The following is a 22,226-nucleotide window of genomic DNA, read 5'->3' as shown; positions in this document are numbered from 1 at the left end:
GTTGCAAGTCAATCCAACCTATTAGCCTGTGATCTGAACAGAAATATATCAGTGCTACATTTTGCAACACTTTTCCACCCGTTTCTATTCCTTCTGTCTCCTTTCCACTTCACCACTTCTTTCCCAGTATGAAATATCACATGTTCTATCATTCACAGGACCATAAGGGAATGGAGTGAGGAAGGGACCTCAGAAAGTCTCTAGTCCAACCTTCTGCTCAAGGCAAGGCCAACTGAGATCAGACCAAATTGTTCAGGGCTTTATCCAGTCAGGTCTTGAAACCCTCCAAGGATAAAGACTGCACATCCTCCCTGGGAATATCCCTCTGCCTGGCTATTCTCAGTGTTTTTCCTTATCCCCTGTATATCTCTCATTCAATTTGCTGTCTGTCATCCTCCCAATACTCACTGCTGCAAGGGTGCTTCTTAGTAACCTCCTTAGAGAAATCATCTCCTCCAGGCTATACAGGGTTTGTTACCACTGTCCTGATTCTTCTCACTTTCTTGTTCACAGTGTCTTCTTTCCTGATAGGGATCCAGAATTCTTCTATTAAAATAGGGATCCTGCATCCCTTTCTTCTTCCACCTTACGCTCTGAAATTCAATAGTAAGATTTAGAAATCAGCAGTGAGACCACAGGCAAAACCAAAATAGCAATTACAACTACTCTTGCAGTAAAAACTCTTGATGACTCTCACTGGCTCACCAGTGTATACCAGTGATTGCAGAACTTATGCTGATTCTTGTACTGCTCTTAAACTGTTGGTGTTTAAAGGACTGCATGCTGACACCTATATATCTTAATGAAATACTTGAAATATTTTTCTCTAAAATAGCTATGCAAGGAAGCCTAAAATATTTAACTATAAAGTCCTTTTTTAAAAATGAAAATTTAGAATTTGGTGGTTTGAAGCTCCTTTATATCATTTGTGATTTGCATTACTTTGAATTGAATATTGTGGTAATTCATGTTGTCGTAACATGAGCATAGGATTTACTGATTTCAGTAATGTCCAAATATTGTGGTCATCTCAAGAAAATGATGGTGGGGAGTAGATGCATGCTGTTTTACAGTTGCTCTGTGACAGCTGTTACTGAACTGATACCAGGGAATTTCAGCCAAAATCATGCACTTGGGTTCATCCTGATTTTTTTTAATATGCAAACAGCCTAAAATAGAAAATATTGAGACAGCACTGAAGCACACCTAAAATTTCTAATATATGTCCAATACTAGACCAAAGTCTTCCATTGATCTAAAATTGTTAAGTCGCTCTTGTTGAAAACAAGCTTGAATCCATCTTCACATGACATCAGATCCATCAGTTCTCTCACTCTGCTTTTTGCCAAGGAACTGTCTAGCAAAGTGCCATCTTTTAGCCAAGTTGGGCCCCTGATGTAGCACTCATTTGTTAGGCTGCTGGGAAGTTTCCAGCAACATTTCTGTCAAGTGCCAGTTAATGATCGTGTCCCATTTCATTGCCTGGCACTGAAAATTAGTTTAAGTCCCACTATTGTGCTTTCATAGACTGATCAACTTTAAAGCTGTTACCAAAAACAACTTTCAGAGTGAGAGCTAAATGTTTTTCAGAAAGCACCATGTGCCAAGTTCTGCAGTGAGAAAACTTGACTGGTTTTGCCACAACATGTCCAGATTCCACAGTTGCTGTTAGCAATGCACGGGAGCAGTGCCCGTGCTGTGTTTCCAACAGGGCACCCCTTAAGCTGGCCAGGATTCTCTCTGCTCTCCTCAGAGGGTCGTGGTTACTTCAGAGGTGGTGAGAGCATGCATGCACTAGGAGTTAAACAGTGTCAGATGGGAGATATTCCTTCCATGTAAACCTTACACCTAAAAAAATAGAGGTGTTTTCTTCCTTTTTTTTTAACTTTCATCTAGGAACCATTAATTAGTTTTCTTTCTTTTTATTAGAGAAATACAGCATTAAGCAAATTTCTCTGTTTCTTTTCCAGATATAGGAATTAATGCTTTTTGCCAGAGCGAACATGCATCTTGCCACATGATGCTGGCTGAGAATCTTCATGCTTGTACAGCTTTTCTGCCAGAATTTCTAATGAAATTGATAGATAGTCTCTGAGGCTATCAGAGTAGCAAGAATATTTTCACACTACTTTTTCTGAGCCAGCTGAATTCAGTGCACTATGGAAGGGACTTGCAGAAAAAAAAAAAAAAAAAAAAAAAAAGGGAGTGAAACAGTTGAATCTCTAAGGATCTATACAGTCAATTTCTGCAAGACAAAATGTCAGTATCTACTATCATAGAAACCACCAAGGTTGCTTCAAAATATCCACCATAAATAATAGAAAATATTATGTTTGAAAAGAGTTATAAAGAAAAAAGTGTTCTGAGATTTCTAGTGACTTTTCAAAGATCTGAAGATTTATGTAGAAATTGATAAATGAGGGGGAACAACTTCTCAGTGTTACACAAAGGTAAAGATGAAGTGTCTTATGAGCAGAAGGGCTGCAGAAACAGTTTAGCAAAGACCTTAGATCAACTATGGTAATTTTTTACTGGAAAGAATAAAAAATATTTCTGATAAAGATATCTATCAGTGATGGGGTTTTTTTATTAGATTTTATAGAAACAGAAAAAAGACACACAATAGTTTAATGACATCAGGGAGGAAAAGGGACTAAGGATTAAAATATTGTTAAATTCTTTGTACAACTTCTTAGGAGCAAGTGGTTTGTACAAAGTCATGTAGCAGGAAGAAAGAAGAGCAAGATCAGAGCTTATAAATCCTATTTTATGATCTTTTGCCTGTTTCCAGTTTCCATTAGGACAACACAGATTAGGGAAGATAAATGAGTACCTTTTGTTCATAGTCTCTTTGACTTTGCACAGCTTTGAAGACTTTCTTTGAAGATACTTTTATAAATTTTGTGGTGATCTTAAGGAATCCGTTTAATTCAAGGGATGAATTTCCTTTCTAGTATGCAGGACATGCAAATGCCCTTTTAGTGTATTTTTAGTGCTTGATACCATCATAGCCATGGTATCTGGTTGCTATTTACATGTATTAAAACAAATGGTATCAACAGACCACACACTTGTGGGAACACAAAGTATAATGGCAATTTCTATCATCAGAAAATGAGGCTCAGGCTGTCTGCAGTTACTTTGTGTTTCACCATCTCACCCTTACTCCTCATGCTCTGTTAAGTACCAGGAAAATAACAATTCTCAGCAGAAGGGGCCCTGCTGAGAATCCTAATCAAGGCACGATCTCACAGCTCTGCCGGGCTTCACACAATACCTATTGCTCTGCCAAGAGGGAGCAAACAAAGCAATGTGGAAAGAAGCCACAGTCACCAGATTCTGCCTCCCGGCAGAAATGAAGTTCTTGTGAGGCACAGAAATGTTTTGACCATGGAGTGGATGTTGTCATCACTGTCTGCAAATGTGAAAGATGAAAATAATTTCAAATGTTCTTGGCATCCCTAAAAATGACTTTATTAACCCTATTTTCATGTCAATTTTTGGGTTACTGAAAGCTTTCCCTTGGTTGAAGGAAAAGAACATTATGCAATATTTTTGAGGGGGTTTTTGGTGTGTACTGTATTTTTCTATAAATAGGGCATTACTTTTCTGAGTCAATTCGCTGGGTAATAGCCCATGATTTTCCTACAAAGGCAAAGTAGATGGCCATTAGCAATAAGTGACTCATGTATTATAAAACAGCCCCATTAAAAAGAGCCATCCCTATCAAGTCATGCAGTAGGATGATGAAACAGTATTTTCAGTGAATTAGCTGAATTTTGCAATGTGTAGCAAGCCTTGCACAGCCCACCCACACTGCCAGCTCAGTCTGGCACTTTGTTGGAATTTGTGCTGGGATCTTGCACGGCTAAAATTTCCCAGTACAGAGCAAGCAGGGAGGGAGTATTCTTCCCTTTGCTCCTTTCAGCACAGAGATGACCAGGTCTCTCAAAGCTGAACAGAACAGCCAAGAGTGATCTTTAAAGACACATGCAGTTGCAGTAAGGAAACCCCAGAACTGCAAATCAAATGTTCTGCTCCCAGCAGATCAAGCAGTGTCCCTTAGGACTGAGCCTGAAATTGTTTTGCTACAGTACAGCATGGATAAGACTGCACAGTGTGTCCTGTGGTATTAACATTGTGATAATTGAATAGATATGTGTAGTATGAGGGATTGAAGACTTTGGGATCCCTGGACAAAAGCCTTGTGAAAAGCCTAAAAAGACTTGTAGAAAGTTATGAGTGGAAGCAGTGCTGCTGAGACTGCCTCATTATCTCAGTATCATTCAAATATTAACAAGTTTCTTATGGTAAAAAGGCCACACTCTGTGGCACTTACATCACATAACACCATCACAATCACGAATTTAAATAGGCTTAACAGCTCACACTAGATCAGAGGCAGGGCAAGTTTAATTTTTTTTTCTGGCTGTTGTTCTGAACTGCACTGTTAAATGGAAAACCACATTCTTTCCAGGTTTTTTGTTGTTGCCTAGTCTTTATATTCTTCTCCATTTTTTTTTTCCTCAAATCTTCACCCTTGCATCTGGACAAAATCCTTATTAACTAATTGGCTCAGTTTTGTTGTTTTTTTTTTTAAATATGGGTAGAGAAGGAAATGGCTGTGGCTGAAAAAGGCTCTGCTGTGACACAGTTTGAAGTAGTTGGAAAGAAGAGTTGATGAAGTGTAAGAACACAAACCTGGGAACTTGGGAGAGTTTACCTCAATTGTCTGCTCTTCCACAAATTTCCTGTGTGGTCTTAGGCACATCACTGAATTCTCCCGTGTTTCAGAACACTGCATATGTAACAGGGACAATTCTCTGAAGCTCCCTGTGGCTCATTCTAATGATCCTTAGAGGGAGTGGAGTCATGGTAATTTCAGAAGTAAAACGTTTTAAGCAATATCAGCAACTTGCTAGTCACGCTTTGACTGAAACGGTTATCCTGCATTGTCACAAGTAATTGCAATGAACCCTGCATCTGAGAAAAGAAGAAAACCCTTCTTGTTATTCACTTTCTTTTTTTAGTTTTCTGTGAATATGAAAGTTTCAGAAGGCATATAGTAAAGAAGTATGGAAAAATAGGGAGATACTCCTTAATATATGTCACCTTTTGTGCTGTGTCATCAGGTGAATAAATTGCATTGAGTTTCAGGGGTTTTTTGTGAATTACTTTACCATCATAATGACTATACTGTGGGATTTTACAACTGTTTTAAAATCCCTGTAGAAATAAATACTGCTTCTGCCTCCCTGCATTTCCCTGTGGGAGTGAGGGGTAAAGCCAGTTACTTGATGGATTTCATTTCTGGTATCTGCAGTGCACAGGCTTGTTGGTCCTTCCCACTGTATACCACCTGCACAGGAGCAGAACTTTTAATGGGCTTAATGTTGCAGGTGATCTCTGCAAAGGGTGGGGAAAGGAGAGGGGGGTTTGGCAGAAATAAACTAGAAAATACAGCCAGGTTGTTTTTTAGTGTCAGTACTAAAAGCTTTGGCAGGGAATGTGGAAGTCTGTCCCTCATCCTTTTCACATTTATACCAATTAAGCCTTTTGCTACGTGTGACTCACTGTAGTGACAGGATTAGTTGGGATTTAGTGATTTAGATGTATTTAGTGATTTAGATTCTCAGGTTCACTGAGAAATTGCCCATCATAAGCTATTCACTGGAAATCTTGAAAATAATGTGGGAGGCTGATATAAAGGAAGAAATGAGCCAAATTAGGTTACACCTTCCAGTTCAAACACAACCTAGAAATTCTCTACTGCAGCTGCCTCTAGAAGCACCCTTCTGTCACAGGTATTAGCTGTGGAAACTGCCTTGACTGCAGAGAAATTCAGGCATCTTGTTGGTTCTGTGGTTTTTTTCCCCTTTTTGTAAGTCAATTTCTTGTAGGTTTTTGTGCAGAAGGTAGAGGTTTCACCCATTTTCTTCCAAATGTGTACCCAGCTGGTGGCAGAGAAGAGTAATGGTATCATAATCTCTTACTGAAACAGAAAAATGTTATGGTCACAGCAGGTAGCACCCATTCTTTGGGGCTATTGTTAGATTTCTGTGGATCCATTTTTCAGACCCATGCACATCCTTTTCAGTTGTTGCTGGGAGTACTGAATACAGAGAAGCCACCATCTAATGGTGTCTATGCCTATGTCACACAAGAAAACCAGAAATGGATGTTAGATGAACAATCCTATCAGCCCCTATTAAAATTCATTGTCAGGTCTTTGTGAGCTGAGGTACTGATCTCAGCACTTCTCACTCAGGTGCTGCTTTTCAGCACCTCATGATTTCCAGGGCATGTTTGAGTAAATGGAAAAAAATCCTTTAGCAGGGGGAGGGAAAGGGTAGGTAATGTAATTAGATGAAAATAGGTCGTATAAATGGGATTTTCCTTGTGATGAAACACTCATTGCTGCCAATCTATTCAAATTGGAGAGAGACAGAGAAGCAAGGAATGTAACTGTATTGTCCTTTCTGCAGGCTATTTCTTGTTTCTCATTGTCTCTTGACCTCAAATACCTCATTCTACAAAAAGAAAAATTCAGACTCCTGCTGCTGCTTCCATTACTGTGAGGAGCACTGCTTTCTTAAAGTAAATTACTGATACACTATGCTGGGCATGTCACCAGCAATCATAAGATATTTGCTTCCTTCTGAGATTTCCTTCTTTGGAAGAACAATTTCATTTAGGTGTACTACAAATTTCAATTGTAACTACCTTTGAATTTCAAGTTTGCTTCAAACCAGCACATGACCCATGCATGGTCTCTGTACTTGGTCCAGCTTGCACTATTTAATGTGCATTGTTGAGCAGCCTTCTCTCAAATTATGCAAAATTGTTGGCAGAGATCGAGTCTTCTCTCTTTTTAAGGCCTCAATATTTAAATATTTAAATAGCTCAATATTTACAAGAAAGCCTTCAAACACTGTAGTTAAATTAGTGCTAATCCATCACTTCAAGTGAATAGTTCCATAAGCAGAACCTGATGTGGAGGAGGCATTTTAACTAAGACATGAAACCACTCATTGGGTAAGGAAGGCAAAAAGAATACTGAGCAGCTTCCCAGTGAATACATGAACAGGAATCCTTGAAACAACAGGATATGCTAATGTAATTAAAGACAACATCATAACACATAGGTACCAAAAGCCCAGATCACAAAGTTCAAGCAGTCTCATTTCTGGGATTTGAGGCACTGGCTTTAAAGTCTTAATAAACAGTGCTCTTTAGAGAAGCAGCAGCAGAGCAGCACTGCTTTAAAATATTCAGCTCAATCAAAATCAGAACACTTCTGAGTGTTAGGCTATTTTCTTCCAAAACAAAATCACAGTGAAATTGAAAATGCCTTTTGATAGTCTTGCAATGTCATCTCTAGCTAGAGCAAAGCCAGATTTTTATACGCTCACAACCATTCTGACACAGATATTCTTGTATAGATTTGTCATTGACCTTTCAATCTTGGAGACAAGTATTTAATTGCTATTATAATTAGCATTTAAAGCACTTTATGTGCCATACTGCTTGGCAGTGCACAGGTCCTTCTTCACTTCTGGTCTAGGCCTGCATCTCCCCAGACAAAAGCCATTGGGATCACAGGCAATCCTTGCTCTGCCCTATTCCACCTCCCCAGAGTGTGGTACTGCCACAGAGAGCAGCAGGGCAGGAGCAGCCCAGCTCCCCAGGCTCCAGCAGCACATCTGCCCCAGACTCTGCCACACCATGCCTGGGGTGGAAGAGTGCTCAGTTTCCCTCTCACCACTGCTGTGAGCCCCACAGAGGAATTCAATTTCAAGTACATTTGACACGTACCTAAATAAAATGTACCATGTACCTAGTAAAATGCTTTGAGACACTCTTGACTTTTTTTGCTTTAATGCTAGAGAAGAGAAAAATATCTCATTGTTATGATTTGACACCGTTTAATTCCAAGCTAACAATCTCATATTTTTTCAATAAATGACATAATGAAAGAACCCCATAACTGGCTTCTATCACTCTTCTGCTGTTTTTATATGTTACTACTCTGGTATAAATTTTATCTCTTTGGTTCTTGTAACACTGCACTTCGTAAGGGGGAAAGCAGCATGACATTGCTTAATTCCTTTTCATTACACTGACATCTTGAAATTACTGGTTTTTTCCTTCCAGGTTAACAAGAGAGGCTGGAAATCTATTTTAATGGCAGGTTTTTATTTCCCTGCAATTCATCTTTCTCATGCTTGCTGGGTAATTTAATTTGTTGTTGACCTAGTTCCAGTTATGAAAAATTAGACTATTCATTATCACAAAAGCATCATCCTTTGAGACTTTTAAAAAATATATCTTATTGATTATTTTATGTTACAATATTTTTCATATTGAGTCCCTTGTTTCATATGAAAACAGTTTCTTTGTACCTGGCTGTGACAATGATTCCTTTTTAATTGTGAGGTGTAATTACTGCCAGGAAGGGTGACACTGAAACTGAGTCACAGACTAGTATTTGACCAGCATGGCACATGATGCAGTTGTCAGGGACACCCCAGCTTCATTGCATGGATGTTTCCCTCCAGCAATACCGAGGCAGAAGCAGCCACAGTAATTAGAGTTGGAAACCCACGTTGTGTAATTGGTTCTGCTGCACTGCGCAGAATGAGTGACCCTGTTAAAAAGTGGAAGAAGACAGAAAAGCAGGTTATAAAGCAGGTTATCTGGGTGATTCTTGCCATCCCTTCCAGGTGACTGATTCTTGCTTGCTTGCTCTCACTTTGGTAGTCCTGAGAGGAGAAATCAGTTCTCTCAAAGCTTTTTGGCAATTTGTGCCACTTCTAGCAGGTTTTGGGGAGGAGCTGGATCCAATTGACCTTGGACAAGAGGTTGCAGCTGTGAGGGTGATGGCTATGACTTTTTTTGGTTCCACCTAGAACAGGAATTTGTCCCAGTTCCATCAATGAATGACTCATTTCCTGGACATGTAAGTCAACATAAATCTCTGATGTCCATAAGGAAAATGCAGTTGTTAGTAATTACAACTTCCAGTGGACTTCAGGTAAGTTCAACTTCCTTTTTTTTTTTTTTTTTTTTTTTTTTTTTTTTTTTTTTTTTTTACTATGCTTTAGATTTGGATGCAGATCTAAGGTATTGCTGCTTGGCCAGGAGTTTTTGGTGGAATCTTGGACAAATTCCCAAAGTGCCTCCGGGGGGTTTTTAGGGTGGCAGGATCCGCAGAGCAACATTCCTGGAGCTGCTCAGTGATTAAAGCTGAATTCTGTAATAACTTGTTCACTATTAATGTTTCTGCTGTTTTCCCTTCTAAGTATGGATGTATAAACAGTCCATGGAGACTTTTGTGCCCTGCATACCCACCAGAGTCCTTTGCCCTTCTGTTCCCAGCTGCCACAGGGAATTCTGTAGGTCAGGGAGAGATGCAGCTGCATTTAATGGTGATGCTAGCTCAGCCTGGGAGAAAGCAAAAAGGCCCAGGGGAGTGGGAGGGAATAAAACTGAAAACATTACAGCCACGGTTTTTGGATTTAAATGCAAGAGAAACTCCTCATGGGCCCTATTTGCAAGGTTTGTTTAGGGGTATCCTCTGTGTAATCTAAAATCCTTACCTGATGCTAAATGATTACACAATATGTTAACTGAGATTTCAGATATTTTATCAATAACAACCAATTGTTTCTAGGAGACTGATAATCCAAAGGTAAAGGTTTCCTCTGTGTGCTGTGTTTCCAACTCTTTGTGTTTTATCCCAGGTCCAACAGTGTTTACATAGTCTCAGCTCAATAGTGTGTATTCTTACTAGAACTGGAATTTTTAATTTAAAACTTTTGTCCCTTCTGTCTCCCTTCTGAGCTCCTGTGTTCTGTGTGCACATTTGGGACTTTCAGATGCACCAGAAACAAAGCAAAGAGGACATAAGTTAGAAGACAACATAAGTGGAGGATGGAGATAGAAGGAGCGAGCTCTGGGCAGAGCTTGATGGCTTCCAAAAACTGGAAGGAAGAACAGAAGGAAATCTAGAGACAATCTTGTTCCAATAAGAGCCCAGATACAACAGTGCCCCTTGCTGTGTTTAGTCTAGCTGTGTGTCCATCCCCAGTTTTACTCTTGCAAGAAATTACTATTTTCACTTTCATCCCTTCACTCTTCTCCACAATTCTGCAAGAGAGAGAAAACAAGGAGTGTGTGGCCTGATGATTTGAGAGAAGAGATTATTGAGCATTCCCACAGAAAGAAAATTAGTCACAGTCTCTGGGAATGCTGATAAGCAAAAACCTCAAACCCAAACAAGCATCCAGATTTTTATTTCAAAACAAATGTTGACCTTTGTGCAGCAAGCACTTTGCAGGCTGCTGCTTCAAAAATAGAGCCTTTTACATATTTAGCCTTTCTTTGGGTTTTTCCTACCCCTCCATGCCTCCACCAAATTGAGCTTTAGTATCCAATCAATACTTTAGTATCCATGGCCTGTAATTATTTTTAAGCTAAAATGTCCTAGTTTTAGTTTCAGCTTTACCTGATGCATCTTGTTATTTATTCCTCTAAAGAAGATTAGTAACTGAAAAAAAAAAACCAAAAAAACAGGGTGTTGCAAAAAAAAAAAAAAAATTAAAAAACCAAAACAGAGTAAGCAGGACAACCAGAGTTCTTAGTATTTGCCTCTGGTATAGAATCATTATAGGACATGAGAAAGTGTTCATTAGAAATTACCTTTCTTCTGCAGAGGCAGGTATGGCAGTTAAGCACATAATGAAATATAAGAGCACTCTGTCTCCAGCCCATTAATGAGCCTTTGCTGGTGCTACATCAGCACTTGCTTTGTTTTAGTGATGTGCTGTTTTTTAACAAGGCCTTGGCATGCTGCCATTAACTCGGTTTTATGTCTCTTTGGTGTTTTCATAGCCGCAGGCCAGATGGTTTCAGCATCATATTCTTCCTCTAATATGAAAGCTGATCACAGTGCTCCAAATTACCTTCATCCCACATGCTATATATATTTTGTTGTGTATCACTGTGCATTCAGCTTAAACTAAACCTAGGAAATTTTGCATGTTGGAATTAGGCAGCAAGTAGAGCTGGTGACCGAGCAGAGCTGTCAATGGGGCTGTTACTCTCTTGGGAAGCCTCAACTGCCATTGGATTTGTAGGACAGGGTAGAGCAGTTGCTTTGAAAAATTCCATTTCAGTGTTTAGTGTGTGATTAAATGGTGAACTAGCCTGGGAGGTGTGTGGAGACAGTGCAGTGGTTTCTACTACCACAGCATTTAGGCGTATCCCCTTCTTCTGACATCTTTTGCTAAAACAAGCAAACAAAACTTCTCTTGGTGAGCCTGTGATAAGCCTGATGTGACAGGCAGGGAAATGCCTGGTAACACCAAGTGCAAAGCTGCAGCTCTTCTTCCTTGTCCTCACTTGGGCAAATTAATTTTACAGCTTTCACTCATCCTGGTGGGATAACACTTCTCATTCTGCTCTATTCATAGCTGCTCTCTTGCCCACTCCTAAATGTGTATCTGGATTTGAGAACTCCAGAAACGAGCTCTTGGTGAGGCAGGGCAGTATGAAGACAGGACCTATGAGGGAACATCTCTGCTGCACCCAGAAGAGGGTAGGACTGTAAAAGGTTATTAGTGGCATATATTTAGGAGACAAGATTTTTTTTTGGTGAAACAGGAACCTTGAAAATGGAAGAATATATATATATCAGAAGATAATTTGTGGGTGTGGCTTAATGATGCAGTAAAATGCAGTCTCATGAGCATAGCAAAAATGATAGCAAGACAGAGGATATCAGCAGCTGGGAACAGCATTGCTGGTGCCCACAGTTTGCTGTAGCAGCCAGTAGTGCCTAGAGAAGAGGGAATAACCAAGACAAAGGGTTCACTATTCCTCTGTACCTTAAGTTCATTGCATACAAAAAGGTCCCTTCCATTCCTCATTCCATGGGGAAATAATTAAACTGGCAGGTAGAGAAATGACATTAGGAAAAACAAACATGTCTCAAGCTGCATGTTTAAAGAGGAATTTTTTTTCTATTTTAGGGTTTTTGTATTTTGTTTTGTTTTTAATTATTGCAAAATTTGAACAAATTCAAATATTTTCCAAACTTTACAAATAAGATGTTATTGTGTGAGGATGCCAAATCCTGCGGGGGATTTAATTAATTGCAAAATCTCCTCTTTTGGCTTACAGTGGCCATGTCTTAGATTTCATATGTCATGTAAAAAATTGAGCAGTCTGAATTTTAAAAAAGTTACTGATGCAACACTTTGCTTATTCCATAAGCTATCCACTGAACTGATTTGTATGGCAGCCTTATTTGTGACACCTGTTTTGCATTCATTGTGGCAAAACCCTCTACCACACTCCCTTCCACGTTTTAGAAAATATTTATCTTACCTGCAGAAGGAATTTATACAACTGTGCTGATTTTGTTTTGCAAGTGGTTTGGAAACAGTTTAATTTCAATCTGTCTCTGTCACCATTAAAACTGCATTTGTTCTTTTGAGCTTTCCCAGAAACTTCTGAAAAGAGGAACTTAGCTTTGTGAAGCAGAAGTGGTGTGAACTCTTATGGCACAGGTACAAAGATCCTTTGCCTGTTTATTTGTTTTGAAAGCATTTGTGTTTGAATTTAGCTTTTCAGTCAATAATTATACAGTAGCTGGCAGCTATCTCTGAGCATAGAAAACCAACATATCTCACTAGAGGGAGCCCAGACACAATTTCTGAACTTAGCAAGGAGCTACTGCACCTCACCCTGTCACTTGCCATGTATTTTGTTGGTAAATCTCTCCAGTTGATTAATTTAAAGTCCCGGTGTGGGCAGCTACATAGCCTGCATTATGAAAAGTACACTTAGATTTCAGTTGCAGATAATTTTCAAATCAATACAGAGCTGGGCAGGGAAAACTCTAATTTGTTTGTTACACTGGTAAATATTACCAGAATACCTATTTTGAAACCATAGAAATGGGTCAGAAGAGCTCTGTTTCGTTTCTTGCCTGCCTATTCCCTGCTAGTGCTTCCCTTGCCCTTCACTGGAACCTCAGGTGGGTGTCCTGACCCCTTCTGCTGCACGTCCTGCCCCTCCAAACCAGTGCCCCAGTGCACCTGCCCCAGCCCTGCTCCTCCAGAGTAACACACCTCAGCCAGAGCCCAGCCTTTGGCCTCTGCCCCGACCTCACCCACCCACCCACCCACAGCACATTAGGTCTCACCAGTGTGCTTTGTCTATGCTTTGCCCTTGTTTCTCCTGGCTGTTTCTCCTTGTTTTTCCTGTGAGCTGCAAGTGCAGGTTTGGGCACCGCCTGTGCTGCTGCTGGGGGCGTTCTGAGAGGAGCAGTGGCTGCACTCTGCACAGCAGCAGGGCTCTGTTGGCTCACTGTGACTGCTTTGGGAAGGTGTTATCTGCTGTTCCACAAGTGATTAAGGAATAAAGCCCTTTAACAATGTGGTCAGGTGTTATCTGCCATCAGGTATTATCTGCCCCATGTCATGCAGTGGCTGCTCACGTGGAAGCCTTTGCTCTTGTTCAGGCAAGAGCCAGCACATGGCAGACTTGGGATCTGCTGCTGTGCCATGTTAGTTGAATTTTTATTTTAAAAACACCTGTAAAAAATTTTAACTGGCACACCTCAGAAGCCTTTTTTTGCTGGAGAAGACTGAAATACTGATATGAGTTTGAAAAACAATCCAAAGCACTTTGGAGAGTCCTAGGCACTCTGCTAGAGGGGAGGGGCTACAGGAGGAGGTCAGAGAAGATCAGACGGTGGACTTTTACCCTTATCACCCTGCACGTGTTCAGATCATAGTGAAAATGGGTAATAAGGTCAATTCCTTATCTCATATGAGTTGAACCAACTTCAGTAGATGATAAATAATTCATTATTCAAGTAAAGTGTTAAATAACTAGTTCTCAGTCCAGGTTAAACACCTTAGTGATAACCCAGAAATTCACAAAAGTGGGCGAGAATTCTCTCCCTGTTGGTAAGCAAGACTCTGTCCTGGTACAAACCAATGCAGGTCTCTCAAGAACATGGCAAAAACTGCTGCACTGCAGATATTCCTCATGTTAGAGGATCATTTAGTTATTTAGGATTTCTCAAACTTCAGTTACCAGCTCTTCGTGCTGCTGAGCAGCCAATTCTACAAAACAATGGGAATTTGCTGTCTCTGCATTACATTCTGTGTTTCCATCTTCACAGTAAATGCTCCATGCACTGTCTGCTCAGTTTAGGACTAAACTCAGTAGTGAGGCAAAGCAGTTGTGTGAAAGTTAAATTTCTGCTTGCTACGGAATGATCAAAATTTAATAGTTGGTTCATCTTATGGCAATTCTAAGAAAACCTCCTCAATGAGGTTTTGTGAGCAGAAGATTTTGAAAAATATGCCCCATTCCAACATTACAGACAATAGGGATCTGTTAGGATCTTTGCTATGCAGAGACAGAAGACACCTTGCCTTTGTCCATGCTACAGACAGATCTAAATTCAATTGCAGCTGTGCCAAGGTCAGTTAGGGGCTGTTGAATAGTCACTACATGGGAGACACAGAGGGATCAGCTTTGAAATGTTGCTCATTCCCCTTATTTCAGCATAGGAACAGAATACCTCATCAGGATACAGTGGCTGAGAGCACCATTAGAAACTCTGCTCTCACCCCTCCAAAACTCTGCAGCAATTCTGCTGCATGAAACATCCACACAGAGCAAAGACAGCTGCAGAAAACTGAATGGTGTGCTCTTTTCTCCCACTTTCTTCCACAGGAACAGGAGGGAGAAATAAAAAGCTCCACCACTGCACCATTTCTTCTCACCTTATCAGGAACTCCCTGCCCTTCAATCTCTGATAAATCCTGAGGATGTAGCATTGTGGTGATGCAAGATCTGGCCCCTTACCCCTCTCTGGCTTCTTCATGGGACACTTCTAAAGCCTCAGCCTTGATTATTGGCTCATGGGCAGTCAGCTCCCCCAGAGCTTATCAGAAAAACTGTCTGCTCCCAGGAACTTCTGTTGCCTAACAAGCTCCTGTTTTCTAGCAAATAGCCTTGAAAACTTATTTTTGTCTGAGTAACAGCCTAAGTGGAATAATATTATTATTAGACTTCTCAAGGAAAATTCCAGTAACTACCGACCTGGACTGTGGCCACAGTGGAAATTTACTGATCACCAGAGTCAATCATCTTGCAACTCTGTAAAGGGTGGCCCTGAGTGAAACCCTTTGAGATCCCCTGGGCTCCAGCACATCTCTCTCTGAGCAGGACATCTCTAGAGCTCAACAACTCAGAGGATCACTGAGACAGGGCCTGGGCTGATACCCCCCACTCCCCAAGGTTCAGCTGCTGAGAGATGCAAAGGCATCTGATGTGAGTGCTTCACTGAACCCAGGGGGAGTTTTTCACAGGTGTACCTTTGTACATACTTTGTGTCTGAGTATGAATTGATTTGAATGTGGTACAGCAAACATACTGCAAGCATTCCCATCCCACATTCATAGCTTAATTAGACTTGTAATTAAGTTATTGTTGTGCTTATAGCAAATCCTAATGGATCATTTTGTAAATAAAATTAGTCAATGACTAGGTTGTGCTACATTGCTTGGACATAAACCATTGATCAAGTCTGGCACTAAGTTTGGCAAGGGGGTCTATTCTGAACCTCACGAGTCAACAAAAGGAGCCCCTTTGCCATTTGGCACCCTTGCCTTTCTCCATCTTTACACTTTTGGATCTCCAGTCTATTCATAAATCATTCTAGATTGGTTCTAATCTGATTTTCCTTTGTGTGCTTCATCTGAGTAACAGTGGTAGAGATAACCTTGCCATCACACTTCATTGTGCTTTTTCAAATTAATATGATACATATACATTTCTAAGACATATATTTATCTTGCTTCTGCTGATACCTTTGCCAGTAATTCCATAAGCAGCCCAGACCACTCATTTGCAACAAATTTCAGAGAGAGAGGGTGGCTTCCAGGAAAATTATGATGGCACAAAGGTTTTAAAACTGCTATAGGAACAGAAGAAATAACTATGTTCTCTGCTTGCAGAATGAGAGAGGGAGATTTGCACTGAGATGCTGTAGTTTCTGGGATGAAGGTCAGAGTATTATAAAGGACCATCTTTCCTAACACGTAACCAAAAGGAAATAGGTGTTGTGGATAGTTGGCCCCCCACCACAGCACTTCAAGATAGTACTGAGAAAAAAGAAGTCTCTGGAGGTCAAAAGATGGAATATTTACCACTTTAAAGATAGCTACAAGGCTTTTGCAAAGAGTTATAGGTGTGTAGTTCAGCTGTGATTTGTAGATGTAACAAAAAATGAGAAGTTGTGTTTTTGCCAATGTGTAAACTGGATAATCTGATAGTCCTTCTTTGTCTGTGAACAGAGAGTATTTAAGTTGAGAGAAGAAAAGTACTTGTGGACACTGCATAAGCACTGACAGATCATTCAAATGCACTGAACAGAAGCACCTGGGTGTGGGACCAGGCATTGAACTGGCCCCCAAGGAGTCCTGTAGGCAGCTAAAGACAGTAGAGTATGGAGAATAGCATCAAGGCTTTTGCCTGAGAACAGTTTCAGCTAATTAGAGCATACAGATAATTTCCCTTTATAATGACCCTGCTTAAGTAAAATGCAACCAGTATTTCCAGGACTATTAGACTCTGGTTTTGTATTCACAACATTTGAAGGAAAGGTGGCTAGAGAATTTTACAATACAGTCTAACACTGAAGACTGCAGAGAGAAAAGAACAGGGGATCTATCCAGCCATCCACTTCCTCTTGTTGTATCCTAAGTCTTTCTCCACAGTTAACACTCTGCTGCTCTGTCACAAAATCACAGACAGTTTCAGATGTCCTGTCCATTGGCAGCTGCAAAATCACAGCACTTGTTCTCCTATGGACACCTGCCCTGCTGTGAGGAATGGGCTGTGCTGGTCACTTTGTCAGCCACGTTTGCTCAGGGGGCACCTTTTCTTGTGCTCCAAGTCCTTCACCTTCCACCCCCAAAAGTTATATCCTCAGACATTTCCAAAGTGTTATCATGCCTCTGTAGCTATTTTTAGCTTAATAAAATATCTCTTGAACTTGGGATTTATTTTTTTTTTTTTTACATTCATTATTTCCTGGGTGATTTTCATGCAACTGTCTTCAATTTGTAACAAACTGGCTGAACTGGAATGCAGTGTTTTAAATGACAGTTTCAAATGGAGACAGGTTTTTTATTTCTTTCTATGCAATCTGATGCTCTACATAGCTAATGTCTCCCACATTTATTGTCTCTGGGCAAAACATTTATCCTTGTTTCTTTTAGAATAGCTGCATTCCAAGTTTTAACTTCTCTAGTATAGATTAGCTTGCATTTCCTGAATATTTTCACTTTCAGTTTGTTACCAGACTTTAAGTTATTTTTCTGCAGCTATGGGAGAAAGTTTCAAATCTTTTATTGTTGTCATCAAAATGAAAACTGAGCTGTGAGGTACTGCAGAGCCCTCAGCAAAAGAACTCAGACATTTAACTCCTTAAGTCTTAATTTACTGTTATTACTTACTGTCACCAGAGAAAATATGCTCTTCCTCTACACTATCTTGTTTGGTGTCCCTGAAGTGACAAAACTGTACATTTATTGGTCTTTTCATACCTGTGTTTCAAGTTCAGTGTGAGAAGTGGTAATTGCAGTAAATATACAAGGAAGAGCCTGAACTCCAGTGAAAATCAAAAGCTTTGACCTCTGCTGTACTTCTGTGTGTCGATGGTGCCTTCGTTTCCTTTCCTCAAGAGACTGTTTAGAGCTGTGGATGAATGGAAATGTGCTTATTAAAAAATGGAAGGATAGGATCTGCAGTATTATAGGCTGCCATCTGTTGTTTTGTAATCACCAATTTAGAAATAAGCAAAATAGGTAGAAGTAGCTTTGTTAATGCATTATTATGGCTTATCTAAGTATATATTTGGTTGAATATATATATATATATATATGTTTACAATATACATATTACACATTTGTATGTATACATAGACATTAGGATGGTCCCACACACCACAGTGTCACACACTGTGACATGTTGGATCACAACAACCCCATCCAGCGTATCAGGCTGGGGGAAGTGTGTCTGGAAAGCTGCCCAGTGGAAAAGGACCTGAACATGAGCCAGCAGTGCCCAGGTGGCCAAAAAGGCCAATGGCACCCTGGCCTGTATCAGCAATAGAGTGGCCAGCAGAACCAGGACAGGGACTGTCCCCGGTACTGGGCACTGCTGGGGCCACAGCTCGAGTGCTGTGTCAATGTCCCCTCACTGCCAGGACACTGAGGGGCTGGAGAGTGTCCAGAGAAGGGACACAGAGCTGGGGAAGGGTCTGGTCCTACAAGGAATGGCTGAGGGAGCTGAGGATGTTTAGCCTGGAGAAAGGAAGGCCCAGGCTCTTGTCACTCTCTACACCTCCCTGACAGGAGGGTGTAGCCAGGTGGGGATTGGCTTCTCCCTTCTCCCAGGGAACAAGTGACTGGATGAAAGGAAATGGCTTCAAGTTGAAGGATGGGGAGCTTACACAGGATATTAGGAAAAATTTCTTCATGGAAATAGTGGCCAAGCATTGGAACAGGCTACAGGGGGAAGTGGTGGAGTCACCATCCCCGGAGATATTTAAAAAACATGTAGATATGGTGCTTAGGGACATGACTTAGTGATGGACTTGGCAATGTCAGACTTACATTTGGATTCAGTGAACTTAAAGTTCTCCAACCTAAATGATTTCATGATTCAAGGTTGGAATTTCTTTTTTTTAAGTTAGTTGACATTTTAATTTTAAAATAAAAGTAAAATAAATAAAGCATTACTGAACTGCCATATGTGGCAAGCCTCTTGGCTTGTAGTCCAGTTTTTTAGTTCGAGCTCCTCTTTTTTGTCCCAGTCTAGATAGTTCAGTCTATTACAAATTTTTAAGTTCTGTATGGGTTGGTATTTTGGAGCCAATTGCCTCTTGATTATAGAATAATAATCTGCACAAATTAAGGATAAAATGGCACCAAAAATTGTGGGCTTTGTTCCAGAAACTCTTGGTCTCATGATCTTAAGTAGTGAGTAACTGTAGCAACTGTGGCAGGTACAGAGATGATTGCCTTTTTGCTTTTTCTAAATCCCTTTTATACTCACCCACATAACTCTTCATACTCTGCAGTGATTTATCCATGCATTGTTAATCAACCTTATTTCCCAACACCTCTGCCTACTCTTATAGTCTATTTTTTTAATGTTCCTTTGTAACTTTTGCAATTATGCAAGTCAACTATCTTATTTCATCCTTGGAGGTACACGAAAATTTAAAAATTGCCTTCATACAGCATTGTATAAATGACATAATGCTGCACTTTTTCTGCTACCTTGGCAAAATTTTAATTAGAAATAGTAGTAATAGAACATCTGCATTTCTACTTTAGTAAACAAAAAGTGCCCTAAAGTTATAAATGAGTATAAAAAACTCTACCACAATTATTGGCATCCAAAACATATATAAATATTGATATAAAGGAGTTTATTAGAACAACTGCTGCATGAAATGAAGGGGCATATGGGTGTTTTTATAAATGCTTGCACAGATTCCTCAGACTCTGTCAGATGCTCCAGATGGAACAGGAGAAGCTAGCTAAGGGAGGCAAGCCCACCTAATTTCAGGAATTTGAAAAGATACAGCAAAGCACACACAGGAGTGCTGTGTTTTTCATGTGCTTTTCTATCCCAAAGAAACCAGCAGGGACCTACAGTAGTTAAAGTTGGTTTAGACTGAATCCATCTAGCTAATAGAGGCTTAAAATCCTTAAGTATCTGTATGTGGATACAGGTGGAAAAAACCCTTACCTTCAAATCTGAGAAACAAAATTTTAGAAGGAACAGCAGTATCTTTTTATTGGAGTGAGTTTCTGAAGCTGATTCAGGTCGGAACCTCCTTTGCAGAACTGCACTTGGCAGCAGATCTGGCATTTCTTGTATTCCTATTGGACAAAAAAAACCTGTAAATCATCCCACTGCTTTCCCACAGAATATTTTTTTTGCAATCCTGCATTGGTGATACTAACTATGGAGACAGGTTAACTTCTGCCTTTAGTCAAATCTGCTGTAAGTCTCCCATTTAAAATCAGAGCCTTGACATCACCTTGATGTTTGCTATTTTGAAACCTACCCGCCTACTTGTTAGTTCAAAGAAGGAATGGAAACTGGCTTACAGATTTTGAATTTTGTTCTCTTTTTATTCAGAGAACTGGAGTGAAACTGCATACAGAATTCTTCAACTTGCCAAACACAGCTCTCCCAATAAAAAATTACTTGGAGCTACCATAGTGATATTTTATGCAAACAAAAAGAGAAGAAAAATCCCCTAGGTTTGCCACATATTTTGGTAGCCCTCTGCTTGTTTTTTGTCCTTCTGCAATTCTTAAATCCTGATTTCTTTCTTGTGTAAGTTGCAACTTACATGAGTTATCTTGCACCAGCAGTGTGTTTTAAAGAAACAGAGCTGACATTGAAAGAGCAGGTGAAATCTTGAGAGCTGTGGATTGATAAACGGGGTAGGTCTGCTCAATTTGGTGTAATGTTTCACTCATCAAGAGGAGCCAGGGCACTCAGCACTGCATGCAAGCCTGTGCTTGCCAAGCCTCTGCCTAATTACACAATGAAGGTCTCATCAAATACATATGGTCCAAGGAGCCTTGTGCAGTCGCAATTCTTAACAAATGGTTGAGTCAGAAACATAGGTTTATAAATTGCCTTGTTTTCTGGGAGATAGTGTGGACAAGGAGAGTGGGCAACAGTGAGAAACGTGAAAGCAAAGGGATGAAGAAATCAGATTGAGGATCCCAGCCAGCCCTGCAAGCTATGTCAGGATCCCTCTGCAAATCTGCACACTGAATAATTTTAAAAGTCTAGGAAAAAATATTTTTGTCAACTTCAAATTAGGGGGAAGAAATCTAATGTTTATTCTTCCAATGTTTTTCCAAAACTTTCACAAGAGAGAAAAGAGAATGGAAGACCAAAACCAGTGGCCTCAAAGAAGACTTTGCTTTGAGAGTTCGTAGCAGAAGGGAAAAACTGAGCATGACAGCAAAGTAGCTCAGAGGAGTTGCACAGTGTTGTGAGCACAGATGGAAATTATCCTGGTGTGTAGGAAGGAGAAGGTAGTAGAGACAGCTTGACTAAGAGATGTTCAGTGACCTCATATACAAGAAACTGGTTCTGCAGGATTGCTCTGTAAATCACATCAACAAAATTATCTGAATTAAAAAGGAGCACAAAAAAGTCTTTGTCCTTCCCTCCCCCACTCTTTGTTTTTTGTTAGACTGGGTTGTTTTACTGACACAGCTGATGTGTAGGCCTACAAACAACTGCTTCAGCACTACTCAAGGAGTTGCTACTGATGCTTGGAGGAGAGGATCTGCTGCCTTGGAGATGAGATGCTTAGCATATATTCAGAAAGGTCATTACTCTTCAGTGCACATCTGAGATGGGAAAAGACTGTCTAGGCAGCAGTAATTTGAAAAAGCCTCTGAGGTGGAACAGATCATGACCTGCAGGTGCAGGAACAACATGACACTTGCAAAAGAAAAAAAGAAGGCAAATGTTTGAGTCATGTAGAAACAGATGCAAATTCCAGCCTATCACATAACCTTCTCAACTGATTTAGCGCTGACAGGGTGAATGTGGGGTCTAGTAGTGGACATTGTGTTTCCAAAAAATGTAAACCAGCTGAAGATAGTTCAGAAGAAAACAGGATAAATATATGTTCAAAGTGGCCTGTAAGGAAAAAATTGAAGGAATCTGTTTTTAATAAAGACTAAGGAGATGCATGGCAGCTTCCAGTTCTGCAGCACCTTTGTATATAGTCCTCAGGGGCTAAATCTTTTGCCAATGTCCTCAAGAAACAGGAGAAATAGTATAGGGCTAAATCTACAAGATCTGAAGATCTAGCTTCTTGTCTCCAGCTGCATTTTTAACAGAGGCTGGAGGACACTGCCTGAGGAATGCTCTGAAAGTGTCTGTCACTGGAGGTTTTCAAACAGGTTAGACAGGCTTCTGCTGGGAACAATTTCGATATGGTAGGTGCTGCCTGGGAAGATGGGCCAGTGAGCAGGATTCACGAGGCTGCTTCCCTTCTGAGATCCTTCCCTTCGCGTGACTCGCTGCGAGCCTCTGGAATTCAGGTGAGCAGCCTGGCTATCAAAAACACAGAAAACGTGGCC

General features: G+C 40.3%; 1 long non-coding RNA gene across 2 annotated transcripts; it reads right to left on the bottom strand.

Annotated features, from left to right (window-relative positions):
* Nucleotides 1-2,198: 2,198 nt before the first annotated feature.
* LOC306812822 lies at nt 2,199-20,845 on the bottom strand. Of its 2 annotated transcripts, XR_013776910.1 has the most exons (4): nt 20,465-20,845; nt 19,852-19,985; nt 17,637-17,787; nt 2,199-8,647 (listed from the first exon to the last, which is right to left on the bottom strand). It is a non-coding gene; the product is annotated as an uncharacterized lncRNA (long non-coding RNA). The 2 variants fall into 2 exon arrangements; XR_013776909.1 differs by having other exon boundaries at nt 19,852-20,845.
* Between the last annotated feature and the right edge of the window lie 1,381 nt (nt 20,846-22,226).

Source organism: Erithacus rubecula, assembly GCF_903797595.1.
Source record: "Erithacus rubecula genome assembly, chromosome: 2".
NCBI lineage: Eukaryota > Metazoa > Chordata > Aves > Passeriformes > Muscicapidae > Erithacus > Erithacus rubecula.
Note: the sequence above shows the minus strand (reverse complement) of the source record. Positions and strands in the feature narration are given on the sequence as shown.